An 11737-nucleotide genomic window follows, 5' to 3' on the forward strand; every position below is an offset into this window, starting at 1 on the left:
TACCTTACATACTTAAATATACGTGCAGTTATATCCTTTAGAGCACTTTCTTTAGCTCTCTTTTTTTCAGTAACAATTACACATTTTGGGTTTTATTACTCCCACAGTTATTACTTTTTTTGAAGAGAATAAAACCAACTGTGACAAAACAAAACGGAGTCAGTCAAAACAAAAGGATGGACATAGGACATGATGTAAAAACAGAATACCAGGTGATCAACAACGGTTACCATAATGCCTCTTACTATCTTAAAAAGAGTTGCCTGTATCATCAGGTATAATAAAATTGAACAAAATAGTACAGAACAAAAGCAATAAGACCTAAACATTGGAGACCTTACACGACTTCAAAAGAAGATAATAGTCAAACCAGAATGGGCATCATAGTGAATTTTATTGCCTTCAAAGTAGTTGCCTATACTCTCAAACAAAACAGAATAGAGTAAAATCAGTCAAAACAAGTTTGTGAGAGCAATATAGGGGTTCAAATCAAGTGAAACACTATGTTGCTTAAATTGTTCCGTTCTGACCTATGTTGTTATGTCATCTTTTATCTCAATCTCCCTTTTTCCCTTGTTTATTAAATTAATTTTTTCATTTTTTTAATTAAGGGAAAATAAATTTAAAAATAGCAGCATATATTATAGTAACTTTTTTGTTTTCCCATTTTTTAAAATTATAAAGAATCATCTAATTTTTGTAAAAAAAAGAGTCAATGGAAGAATACTTCATACTCTCCTTTGCATTATTATAGTTCATGCTAATGATCTCTAAACGACAATGTATTAAATAACTGGAATCTTTCCATATGAAATTTTAACTTTTATTGTTTTCTTCTTTGAGAGATTGAGAATCTACATTAGGTCTTCTTATGTAATAGGCAAGCACTCTACCACAGAACTACACCAGACTCATGTTTATTTCCTTGTATATGTATGAATGTATTTATTTATACTGCTAGGGACCAACCAAGTGTACCACTGAGCTACATCCGCAGTTCTTCATATTTTTCATATTAAAACAGCAGCATCTAGTTAAGTTGTGCAGGCAGACTAGACTCAAATTTGTGTTGCCCTACCTCAGCTTCCTAAGCAGCCTTGACTCTCATACCCTAAAGGTGTAATGTATAGGATCGGTAACTCAATTTTTAATGTCACTTTGAAACTAGATTTGTACATCACATTTGCCCCTGATACCTCATTTTCATCTGAGAAATATTTTAAAATTTGATTAACTTTATTGGTACAGTTTAGGAACACATAATGAACACATGCATTATAGAAAATTTGTACCTGTACATGATATATCTTTTTTGGGGGGTACAGGGAATTGAACACAATATATCTTCCAATTGCTCTTTTTCCCCCAACTCTCTTCCCTTGCCTTCAACCCCTTTCCCTTTCTTATTCACAAAGTTTTATTCCATTTTGTACTTTTCTCTTTTTAACTTTTCCTTTCTTTCCTCCTCTAGTTCCTCCCTCTTTAGTTTCTTTTTCCTTTTGAACAATTTTTTTCTATTCACAAATCTATTGTACAATTTTTGTTCTTATTTACATTTTCAGGTTTGCACACCAGAGATAATGTGATATTCACACGTGTGTCCAATTTGTTGAGCTTAACAGGATGGACTCAAGGTGTATCTATTTAGCTAGAAATCTCTCAACTGATCCCTATTTATGCACAGTATTATTCCATTGTATAAAAAACACATCTTGTTTTATCCATTTATTTGTTAATGAGCATTTAGGTTGTGTCCAAGATTTAGCCACTGCAAAATGTGTGCAGGTACTGCTGTGGTACGACGCTTTAAATTCTTTTAAATTCTCTTGGGAAGATACTCAAAAGGAGAAGAGCTGGGTCAAATGGTACTGCTAATCCTAGTTTTTGTTGAATGTGCACATTGCTCCAGTCTGCTCTACCACCAACAGTGGAAAAGGGTTCCTTTTTCACCACAGCCTTGTTATTTATTGGTTATTTTCTTGATAATAATCATTCTTCTGGAACTAGATGGAATATCGCCATTGTTTTCATTTGAATGTCTCAAATGACCTGTGATGTTGGATATATTTTTTGTGTATTTATTTGCCATTTGTATTTATTCCAAGAAGTGTCTATTCATCTCAGAGGCCCATTTTTGAATTGAGTCCATGGGGGTTCTAATTTTTTTCAGTTCCTTCTATGTTCTAGAAATTAGTCCTTTGAGGAACATATGGCTAAAATTTTTCCCAGTTTTTGGATTGTCTTTTCACTCTTGGTGATTTATTTTGCTGTGCAACATCTTTTCAATCAGATGAGATCTCAGTTGTCTCAGACTCCTGTTCACAAGCAGTCAGGTTTTTGTTCATGAGGTCTTTGCCTACATGTTTTTCTTCAAGTTTCACCTATTCCCTCTTCAAGAACATATTTTCTTTGTGTTTTTGAGACAGGGTCTCATTGTATGGTTCAAGCTGCCCCCAAAATCACTGTGTAGCTCAGGCTGGCCAGGAACTTATGGCATTCCTCCTGCCTCAGCCTCCAGAGTGCTAGGTTTAACAGGCATGTGCCACTACAGCCAAGTTGTCCAGCAGGTTTAGTGTTCTGTCTTAATATTTAGATCTTTAATCCATTTTGATTTTAATATAGCGCATAGTGATAGATGTGTGTCCATTTTGATTTTAGTTTAGTGCATGGTGATAAACATGGGTCTAGTTTTAGTCTTCAGCATGAACATAGCCAGTTTTTCTAGAACCGCTTATTAGAGATGCTATCTTTATTGTAGTGAAGGTATGTGGCCTCTTAGTCAAAGATCAGATGGCTCAGTGTGTTAAGAGTCTTCTTCTAATCTGTTCCTTTGATCCTCAGACTTACTATATTTGCCAGTATCATTCTGTTTTTATCACAGCTCAGTCGTATAATTTCAAATCAGGGATTTTGATGCCTCCTGCCTTGCATTTATTGCCTAGATATGTTCTAGGTCTTTAGGTCTCAGCTTTTTTGCTGTTATAGGCTCCAAATTAGTTTTAGGAATGGTGTCTCTAGTTGTTTGAGGCATGTCAATGGTATTTTGATTGGGGTTACATTAAATATGTATAAACATTTTGGGAGTATGCCCATTTTCACTATGTTGGTATTTCCTACCCAAGAGCCAGTGATGTGTTTCTATTTTCTGACCTACTCTTCAGTCTCCTTTTTCTGAGTGCTGTAGTTTTCATTGTAGAGAACTTTTACTACCTTTGTTAGATTCATTGATTTGTTTATTGTATGGTAGTTTGAAAGGTGTTTCCCCCCCTAATTTCTTTCTGAGTGAGTTTGTTACTTATGTAGAGGAATGTTATTGATTATTGATTGCTGGCTTTGTATCAAACTATTTAATCAAATATTAAATCTAGAAATCTTTTGTGAAGTTTTGGGGTTCTTCTATGTAGAAAATCATGTCATCTGCTAATAATAATAATTTCACTTTTTCCCTTCCTCCTTACTCCTTTTGTTTTTCTCTCTTGTCTAATTACCCTGGCTAATATTTTGAGAACTATATTGAATAAGAGTAGTGATAGTGGTTATCCTTTTCTTATTCCTGACTTTAGAGTGAAAGTTTTCACATTTTGTTCATTTAGTATGCCGTTAACTGTTGGTTTGTTATAAATGACTTTTATCAGATTCAGATAAAGACTATGTATTACAGTTTTCTTAGGGTTTTGGTATAACGATAGTACTTGCTTTCAGAAATGACTTTAAGACTATTTTTCCCCTTCAATTTCACTGAAGGGTTTGAGGAGTATGAGTTTTAGATCTTCTCTAGATTTCTTATAGAATTCAGCAGTGAATCCATCTGGGCTTTTCTTGTTTCATAAGTTTTTAATTACATACTCAATTCATTGGCTGATATCGTTTTATATCCTTTTGAGTCAGTCTGACAATTCATATGTATTGAAGAATCTGTCCATTTCTTCTGTATTTTCTATCTTGTTAGAGTAAAGTTTCTCGAAGAAGGTATTCTTGATCATCTGGATTCCCATGGGAACCATTGTGATTTTACTCTTTACATCCTTAATTGTGTGAATTTGAATCTTTACTTTTTTTGAAAAGTTTGGCTAAGGATTTTTTATTTTACTTAACCTCTAAAGAACCAACTGTTCTGTAGACAATATGAAGCACAAAACAAGATGGATCAAAAGAGATTGTTTGAGTCATTGATTCTTTGTATTGTTTTCTTAGTTTCAACTATATTAATTCCTGCCTTCAAGTGTATAATTTCCTCCCTTATATGAGCTTTAGGCTTGACTTGCTCTTTTTCTTTTTAAAATGCTCGAAGTTTAACATTAGTTTGTTTATTTGACGTCATTCTGTTTTGCTGCTGTGAGAATTCACTAGTATAAGTTTCCCTCTTCGACTACTTTCATTGTGCCTCCTAATTCCCTTATGTTGTATCAGTATTATTATTTAATTGCAAATACTGTTTATTCTTTTATTTCATCTGTGACTTACTGATTGTTCAGGAGGATGTTATGTAATTTCCATATATTTATGGAGTTTTTGTGGTCTTTTGTCAGTGATACACAGTTTAATTATACTATGGTCAGATATTATTCGTGGGATAATTTCAGTTCCTTTGCATTTAATTATGTTCTATGGACTAGTATGTGGTATACTTTTGAGAATATCCGATGTGCAGTTGAGGAGAATGTGTATTCTGATTTCTTTGGGTGAAAAACTCTAGACAGCTACTAAGTTCACTTGTTTCCAATTTGCTATTTCTTTGTCTATTTTTGTCTAGTTGATCTGTCTATTTGTGATAGTGGCTGTTCAGATCCCCGTTGCAATTATGTCTGCTTATTTGATTGTTAATGTTTGTTAATATTTGTTTTATATAGTTGGGTGCACCTCTATATGGGATATGTGTGTTTGTTTGTTATCTCTTCTTCTTGGAGTTTTCCCTTACCAAGGGCATAGAAAACTTCTTTATCTCTTTTGATTACTCTTGGCCCGAGGTTCATATTGACTGTGAATAGTACATCAACCTGCTTTTTTTTCTGCATTACTGACAGCATGGGGTATTGTTTTCCAATCTTTGACTTTTAGTCTATGACTTTGTACCTTTTATTTTAAAGAGAAAAAAACAATAAAAGTGTTACAAAGTTTCCAAACAAGCCACTAGGAGAATAATAATGGTTAATACATTGCATACAATTATCTTCAAGCTAATTGCTCAGATTACAAGATATAGGCATCAAAAATAGATCAAACAATACAAATACAAACATTTCCTTTTAGTGAAGTAATAGAAATTAGTAGTATAATTATCTTAACTATTACACACACACACACACACACACACACACACACACACATTTCCTTTTCTCTTCCTTCTTTTCTCTTTTCCATATCCTAGTTTCTCTGTTCTTTTGAGCAACATCTTCCCATTTGCCAATATCTATTGTATATTTTGAATCTTACTCTTTTAGCTCCTTATGCTAGGGAGAAAATATGATATTGATGTGAGCCCAATTTATTTTACTTATGAATATGGTCTCAAGTTGCCTTCATTAAGCTATAAAAGTCTCAAATTTGTTCTTCTTTATAGCTGAATAGTAGTACATTGTATAAAAATACCACATCTTTTTTTTAACCATTTCTCAGTTGATGGGCATTTGAGTTGTTTCCAAGATTATGTTTTAACAAACTGTGCTACTGTACACATAAGTACATGTATTGCTGAAGTATGATGTTTTTAATTCTTCTGGGAAAATACCTAGAAGGAGAATAGCTGATATTAATGGGACATCTGATCCTAAATTTCTGAGGAATCTCCACACTGATTTCCACAGTGGTTACACCAGTCTACTTTCATGCAAATAGTGGAGAAGAGTTCCTTTTTTCCCACAGCCCTTTCAGTATTTATTATTGGTTGATTTCTTAATGATAGCCATTTCCCTGGATTGAGATGGAATCTCAGTGTTTTTTTAATTTGCATCTCTCAAATTATCAAAAATATTGAATATTATTCCATATATTTATTTGCTATTTGTATTTCTGCATCTGAGAAGTATGTATTCATCTTAGATGCTCATTTGTGATTGGGTCTTTGAAGTTAGGGGATTTGATTTTTTTTCAATTCTTTATATGTTCTAGATGGAAGTGATTTGTCTTAGGGACACTTGGCTAAAGGTATTTTCCATTCTTTGGGTTGTGTTTTCACTCCGTTGGTGATTTCTTTTGATTGCACAAGCTTTTTAATAAGATGAGACTTCAGTTGTTGGTTCTTTGAAGTATTTTCCATGAAGTTTGGGGTTTGTTCATGAAATCTATGACTACATCTATGACTTCAAGATTTCTACCTGTTTTTTCCTCCCTGTAGATTTTGTGTTTCTGTTTTAATATTTAGATCTTTGAATCATTTTGTCTTTAGTTTGGATCCTGGTGATACACATGGGTCTGGTTTTATTATTTGCTATGTGGAGAGTCTGTTTTTCCAACACCATTTATTAAAGAGCATATCATTCTTTCAGTGAACATGTATAGACCCTTTGTCAAAGATACGGTGGCTGAGTGTGTTTGTAGTTGTGCCTGCCTCTTTTATTCTGCTCCACTGATCCTCAGGTCTGTTTTTTGGCCAGTACCATGATCACTGTATGACAGTAGCTTTGTAGTATAATTTCAAGTCAGGGATTCTAAACTCTCCTGCCTTGCCTTTGTTACCCAGAATTACTGTTGCTATTCTAGATCTCTCTGGTTTCAAATGAATTTCAGGAGTGTTTTCTGCATTTCTATGAGGTATGCTTATGGTATTTTGCCTTGAGTTGCATTAAAACTGTGTAACGTTTTTGGGATTATGGATATTTTTACAATTTTGGTTTTTGGTATCCAAGAGACAAGGATAGCTTTATACTTTCTGATATCCTCTTCAATATCCTTTTTCAGAATACTGTTATTTTAAGTGTATAAATCTTTTACTTATTTTGTTAGATTGATTCCTAAGAATTTCATTGGATTCTATTGTAAAGGTGTGGTTTCCCTAATTTCTCTCAGTGACTTTGTTGTTAATGCACAGGAATGCTATTGATTTTCTAGTGTTGACTTTGTAACCAGTTATGCTGTTGAATTTGGTTATTAAATCTAATAGTCTTTGGTGGAGGTTTCGGGTTCTTCTATGTAGAGTACCATATCATTTGCAAATAATGATAATTTAACTTTTCCGTTTCCTATCCTTATTCTTTTATTTTGCTCTCTTGACTAATCATTGTAGCTAATGTTCTGTGAAGTATATTGAGTAGGAGTGGTGATAGTTGACATCTGCTCCTTGTTTCTGATTTTAGAGTGAAAATTTTCAGTTTTCATCCATTTGGTATGCTGTTGATTGTTTATTTGTCATAGATGACTTATTTATCAGACTGAGATAAAGAGCATCTACTCCAGTTTTCTGTAAGAATTTTATCATGAATGAATGCTGGGCTTTGTTAAGTTTTTTCTGACTCTGTTGAGATGATTATGTAGTTTTTGTTTTAGGGAATAATGCTTCCCTTTCAAATTTATTAAAGAGTTTGGTCAATATAGGTATTAAGTATTCTCTTAATATCTTGTAGAATTCAGCAGTGAATTAATTAGGACTGGGCATTTCTTTGTTGGTGGGTTTTTAATTAGAGCTTCAATCTCATTAACTGATATTTGCTGATTAAGAATTTTTATCTCTCCTTGATTCAACTTTGTTAATTGATACATATCTAGGAATAAGTCCATTTCTTCTGTTTTTCATCCTGTGCAAATAGTTTTGAAGTAGGTATTGATGGTCTTCTCAATCTCTTCATTCCTCAATGCATGAATTTGAGTCTTTTTTTTTTGATAAGGTTTGCTAGGGTCTATCGATTTTATTTATTCTTTAAAAGAAAAAACTCTTAAATTTGTTAATCTTTTGTTTTCTTAGACTCCATTACATTAATTTCTGCTTTGATCTTTATAATTTCCTCCCTTTTATGGGCTTTGGACTTGTTTTGCTCTTCCTGTTCTAAAACTTGAGATGTAACCTTAGGTTGTTGATACGTGTTCATTCTGTCTTCCTGATGTGAGAGTTCGCTACCACAAGTTTCCCTCTTAGGACTGCTTTACTTGCATCCCCCAGGTTCCAATATGTTGTATCTTCATTCTTGCTTAGTTGTAAATATTACTTAAATTCTTCTTTAATTTAATCTGTGACCCATTGTTTGTTTAGGAGGGTGTTATTTAATTTCCATGTGTTTATGGAGTTTTTGTGGTGTCTTTTGCCATTAATTTCCAGTTTCATTGCACTAGGGTCAGATAATGTGCATGCATAATTTCAAATACTTTGCATTGACTTAAGCATGTTCTGTGGAGTAGTATATGGTCTATTTTAGAAAATGTTCCTTTTTGAGCTGAGAAGAATGTATATTATGTTGACATTTGATGAAACCCTTACAAAACATTTAATAAATCCATTCATTCACAGGTTTGGTTTAGTTATATTTCTTCGCTGAATTTTTTTTCTTTACATGATCTAGGGTACTGAGGTTCCCTGTTACAATTGTGTTATTGACTGTTTGATTTTTCATATCTTTAAATAATTATCTTATATAGTTGGGTGCTCCCATATTTGATGCACATATATTTATGATTGTTATCTCTTCCTCTTGAAGTTATCCCCTAACAAGTATGTAGTGACCTTCTTTATCTCTTTTGATGATTTTTGGGTTGCAGTTCACAGTGTCTGCAAACAGAATAAATACCTCTGTTTTTTCCTGAGCTCCTGTTTCATGGAATATTTTTTCTAACTTTTTACTGTCAGTCTGTGAATTATTTTATGAGTTAATTTTTTTGTATGTAGCATATTGTTGGATCTTATTTCTTGATCCATTCTGCCAGTCTGTTTCTTTTGATTGTTGGATTGGGACCATTTACATTGATGCTTATAACTCATACGCATTGGCTTATCTTTATCTTATTTTCACCTGTTGGTTGCCTGCTTTACCCCTCTGTTTAATTGCTTGCCCTGCCCTGTGGTTTCTTTCTATTGTTGTTCTTGGAAATGTGGTCATTTTTATCTCTGTGTAGAATATGTTTCCATCTTCTTTGAAGGGTTGGTTTGTTGGTTATAAGTCTTTTCAGTTGTTCTTCATGGAAATATTTTATTTCTCCTTTTATTTTGAAAGATTATTATGCAGGGTACATCAATATGTGTCGATGTCGCTCCTGGCCGGCAGGAAGGACACACGACAAGGTCTGGCAGTGGACAACCTTTTCTTTTATTTTCCTTCTCCGTACAGCCTGCCCTGGGATCGCTCCCAGCCGAAGCCTCCTTTGGTCCGCTCCCCGCGGCTCCTTCTGGGCTTCTACTTCCGGGCTTCTTCTTCCCCCCCAGGGGTGGCACCAGTATATATACGGATACAGTGTCCAATCATGTTAAAGTAAGCAAGGCAAGCTGATTGGCTAACATCATCAGTTGCCAGGCAGACTATATTGTTGAGCGGGTTGCTTACGCGGTAAGCAGGAAACTAACGTGCTCGATGGGAGGGGTAATCTACCTCAGGCTTTACTCTTTACTACAGGCCTCACGTCCGCCAAGTGAGGCGACCGGGCTCGGGGCTGCGGCTCCCAACATCTCCCCCTTTTTTATTTTTTTTATAAATGTGCGCATCGTAGCCCCTCCTGGACTGGGTGCAGAGGCTTATGCCCTATGCGTAGGCCCACCGTAGTTCCTTGGCTTAGACCCTGGTCGGCCGTCCCATGGTCTGCCAAGGCCCTGAGGCCCTCGTCCTTTTTCTAGGGCCAGGCACAAACTGGACGGAACCTGGATGCACACAAGCTTGCACTCATTTCCTCTCCGTAAAGAAATCCCCTCGGAGAGAAATTTAGACCTGGGCAGCATCTAACAGTCCAGCGGCTTACGTGCAGGATGGGGTAGGGCCTGGCTTAGGTTGAGTCGCACCGGGGGAGTACGCTCTTACCCGTCATTGACTCTCCTACCCAGCTATGTCATAATTTTTTAGAGGAGGAGTGTGGGAAGCTCACCACCCCTAGACTCGGTCGTAGGCTAGGCAAGCGAGCCATGCATATGCCTGAGGATCTTCTTGTCCATTTCGAGCTACCGCTATTTCTATTCATCTTGTTGGTTGGTCTGTGATGGATCTCCGGTAGGGCAGGTCTGATCTTCAGTCGAGGGCTTTGTCGCCCGTGTCAGTCTCTCCGGTACCCACAGTGGTTCTCGTCCCGATTCCTGTGGGAAAACACAAACCGCGCCTCGGTTCCAGCTGACCACTGGATCCGGGCCCATCCATTGTCCTGTCAGGACATCTTTCCACTTCACCCACCCTTTATGGTTGGGGGAAGGGTTGCAGTGCTCCACGGCTGGGGAGCAATTATCATTATTTAAATTTAAAAAATTGTGTGTGAATAGTGCCATGGATAATCGTGCCTTTGGGGCCAGGCCTTGGCCTACTCCCCCTTTTTGTTTTTGTAAAATTTCTTTGAGGCTTCTATGAGCCCTCTCAATGATTCCTTGACCTTGGGGATTGTATGGGATACCATGTTTTAATTGAACCTCCATCATTTTGCAGAACTCATTGAAGGCTTTGCCTATATAGGCTGGTCCATTATCAGTTTTTAATATTTTTGGTTTGCCCCATGCGGCCCAAGCCGCCAGGCAATGATTGATCACATTAGACACTTTTTCACCTGTTTCTGCTGTTGCGAATATGACGTGAGAACAGGTGTCTGTGGAAACATGAACATATTTAAGAGTCCCAAACTCCTGTATATGTGTGATGTCCATCTGCCAAACATCACCAGGGATCAAACCTCGAGGGTTTACTCCCATCGGTATGGCAGGTTTGTATGTGGCACAGGAGTCACATAGTCGCACGATATCTCGTGCATCTGCTCTGGAAACATGGAAATGGTTTGCTAGTGTCCTGGCATTGACATGAAACTTATCATGGAAGGCACGGGCTCGCTCGATTGGTGTTAGTAAGGTAAAAATCCATAACGGGCGAGTGGCAGTATCAGCAGCCGCATTCCCCTGTGCCATGGGCCCCGGCAGGGATGTATGTGCTCTTATGTGGGTGGTGAAGACCTTATGGTGTCTGTTCTGAAGCAATGTCTGGATAGACAGGAACAGCCCAGCCACTGTGGAAGTGGATCTAATTAAACCGGCAGTCTCAAGCACTTGCATAGCATTGACCACATACCTAGAATCGGAGACAATATTAATGGCTTCTGAGAACCGTTCAAGAATCATTTTAACGATCTGCAGTTCCACCACCTGAGGCTGATCAGGTTCAAATTGTATGGTAACCGGGGGCTTGCCTAGGATCACATAGGCGCCTATCCCCGTCTTGGAGCCATCTGTGTATATTGTAGTTGCTGGGACTAATGGCTCAGAGGCAGTAACCTTTGGAAAAATTATAGGGTGCTGAGTGACAAATGACAAGATAGGGTCTTTAGGGTATTGATTGTTTATATCCCCATGGAAAACACATCTCAGAATGGCCCATGTATCTATGCAGGCAGCCAGGGTCTTGATCTGGCTGGCGGTATAGGGTACTCGGATGGCTTGTGGTCCTGAGCCAAAATGTTGGACAGCTCTATCATGCGCCTCAAGGGCCAATGAAGCAACTGCCTCCGGGTAATGCTCTATGACTTTTGCAGGTGAGACCTTAGGGTGTATCCACAGTAATGGTCCTTTCTGCCAAATCACCGCTGTGGGCTGTAGACTAGTCTGTAGCAAACAGACATCAAAGGGTCGCCCTGGTTC

The sequence above is a fragment of the Cavia porcellus genome, unplaced genomic scaffold, assembly GCF_034190915.1.
Source record: "Cavia porcellus strain 051 isolate PalLab524CR breed Dunkin Hartley unplaced genomic scaffold, mCavPor4.1 scaffold_7, whole genome shotgun sequence".
NCBI lineage: Eukaryota > Metazoa > Chordata > Mammalia > Rodentia > Caviidae > Cavia > Cavia porcellus.